Consider the following 2,924-nt stretch of genomic DNA (forward strand, 5'->3'; position numbering starts at 1 on the left):
AATAGCCACTTTTGAAAGAGATGTGGTATATTTACACAATGAAGTTCTATTCAGCAGTAAAGAAAGATGAAATAATGAAATTTGCAGGTAAATGGATGGATCTAAAAACTGTTATACTAAGTGAAGTAACATAGACTTAGAAAAACAAATGACATATGTTCCAGGTCCTTTTAATAAGATGATCCTGTACAGCAGTCTCTTCTGCATGAAATATCTACCACCATCATGACTTCAGCTGTGCCTTATTGCTAAACATTGTCACAACTGGGCTTGTTGACATTTGTGCTCATTCATTAAAGGAGGGCCAAACAGTGTCATTGGACCCTCACTAGATTATCCACCCACTCTTCCCAGGCAACTGTATGTAATTTGGCCCTAATCATACATGGCCTCCTAGATTCGGGAAGGGCTAAAGTATACAATCTGGGGAAGGCTAGGAAGAGAAGTCATGTCCCATGCTGGGTAAAGGCTTTCCAGTGTTCATAACCTCATGTCATACATACACTTCAGCAACCCTCAGTTATCTTGGTAAGTAAGCTCAATAAATTCATTGGTTCTCCAGTAAAACTTTAATGAAAAAAATGAGAATGTAAAAGATATTAAAAGGATATGGGAATGGACATATTTTCCAAAATAGAAAAATGAGAAAGCCTAAGAAAGTGATGAAGTTCTGTGTAGGTTTGCTATGATATATTAATGATGAGACAAAAATAGTATATACATAATATTAAAATTTCTGTGGTTATAGTTCAGTCAACTTGTTTAAGGAACAAAATATATATCTAGTCATGGTTTATCTGAGAATATTCTGTTTTTTACCCAAGCCTTATCTACACAGCACAGGATAATTAAAAGTACCAGACTGGTGGAACTAACCTTATTGGATGATTAACAGCCATAGCTTGAGGCCTATACTAATGTGGTCAGAGGGATTTAAAGGACAGTTTTTGCCCCTTGCCCTCCAAGGTCAACCAAGTTCCAGGGGACTATGGAACATCTCTCAAAATGTCCTGTAACTGTGGTGAGTCATCTGTCCTCTTGTTCAGGGAGGACATGGACATGGATACCGCATGAGATAGACTTGAACCAGTGTCCAGTCTACAAAGAGGAGGGTCAACTCAGAGGATACATCTCATTTATGCTTCCAAGTGAAGCCAGAAACGGTCCAGCAGGACCTTTGACCTATCTTCACATAGATGGAACTGGTAAAAGAAAGGAGCCAGAAGCTCCTTCAAGTCACATGACCCCAAGGAACAGATCCTCAAATGACCTTAAATATAAAAATAAATTGATTGATTTGGGCCAACTGTATGGCCCTAAAAACCCAAAAGGAAAGTATAACCAAAGAGTAAAGTCATCAGTGTATTTCCTTAACAGTTTAAGGGATTACACTTCGCAGACATTAGGCTTAAGTCTATACAAAAAGTTATTTAGAAAATTATTTCTCATTGATGATTTTGTTCCTAACCAGAAGTGCTGCTCAGATGTAAGACTTCAAATCTTGGTCTCCAATACTGTAGTGCCCACCTATAGCTAAGGGAGACAACCAACTATTATTCTAAATTGATGGATAAATTTGTTTTCTCCCCCTATCTAGAAGCCTTTGAGAGGGAACTGACACTGATTCTAACCACTCCAACATCTATCAAAATACCTGAAAGCAAATCCTGAATCTATCATTCTAGAGTCCAGCCTTGGAAAAAAAATAATGAGGAGGAGCCCAACAAAGGGATGCTTTTGCAAGCCTTTGTCAAGAAATTCCAGTGGATTCTCATATGAACATTTGAAAATTGCCCTGTTCTGAATTTTTTCTAGTTCCCTGTCTAGAACTTGTGATGCTAATTACTTTTGCCTTTTCTTTTCCTTCACATCTCCTATTCAGGATTCAAGAACTTTCTTTTCCCCCTAGTGATAAGAGTTATCACTAGTGATAGACCCCCTGAAGGTGTACTCCAGTTGCCTCATCCTGCGTCCCTGTTCAGCATGGAAGAATCCAGAGCGGTCAGCGTCTGGATTCCCTATTGGCAATTTGGGTAACCTCTTCAGAGGATGGTGTGATAAGAATAGGAGGTAGGATTTGGCTAGGCAGTTAGTGTAAAAAGACCCCAAAGAAAAGTAGCCAGTTTCTTGGCTAAAACTCACAATGTCCTTGGGCCTCTTAACAACATACTCTGTTCCAAAGGCAAAAAATGTTGAAAGTATTTGGGAAAAAGATTTTAGGGTTACCTCTTCAGAAGGGGGAACATTAGAGTAGCCAAAGCCCCATAAAAATAAAATAAATCAAAGCAGAAACAGTACATGAAGTTATCAGAAAACGTGACGGGGAGAAATGGGAGGTGTTGGAGGGGAGGCAGTGGGCATGGATTTGATCAGAACACCTTATATGCATGTATGAAATTCTCAATAAATTATTTAAAGAAAAAAAAAGGAAGTTCAAGCTGGGTGAGGTGGCACAGGCCTTTAATCCCTGCACTTTGTAGGCAGAGGCAGGTGGATCTCTGTGAGTTCAAGGCCATTCTGGTCTGCATAGTGAGTTTCAGGTCAGCTGTGGCTACAGGGAGACCCTATCTCAGAAAAAAAAAAAAAAAAAAAAAAAAAAAAAAGAGGCTCGCTGGGCATAGCCCAGAGCTAATAACTAAGATTTTGTAGTTTAACAAGATTAATTTGGTAAGTACCAAATTACAGTGTTTTCCATTTCTGAAGTTCTATGAATTTTGAATACTTTGCTATAATGTATTCCCTTTATAATTCTACAATCAAGTGAGTAATTACAGTTCTGGAAGTTACCTAGGATGTCTTTACCCTCATGAGCCTATTACATACTGCATGCACACATGGACACAGCAGTCACTGCATTCTTAGAGTGCTAACATGATTTTCCCCCAGGAAACTGATTAAACTTAAAAAAAAAAAAAAACCTGCTT

The sequence above is a fragment of the Nannospalax galili genome, unplaced genomic scaffold, assembly GCF_000622305.1.
Source record: "Nannospalax galili isolate Female #2095 unplaced genomic scaffold, S.galili_v1.0 scaffold1005, whole genome shotgun sequence".
Lineage (NCBI taxonomy): Eukaryota > Metazoa > Chordata > Mammalia > Rodentia > Spalacidae > Nannospalax > Nannospalax galili.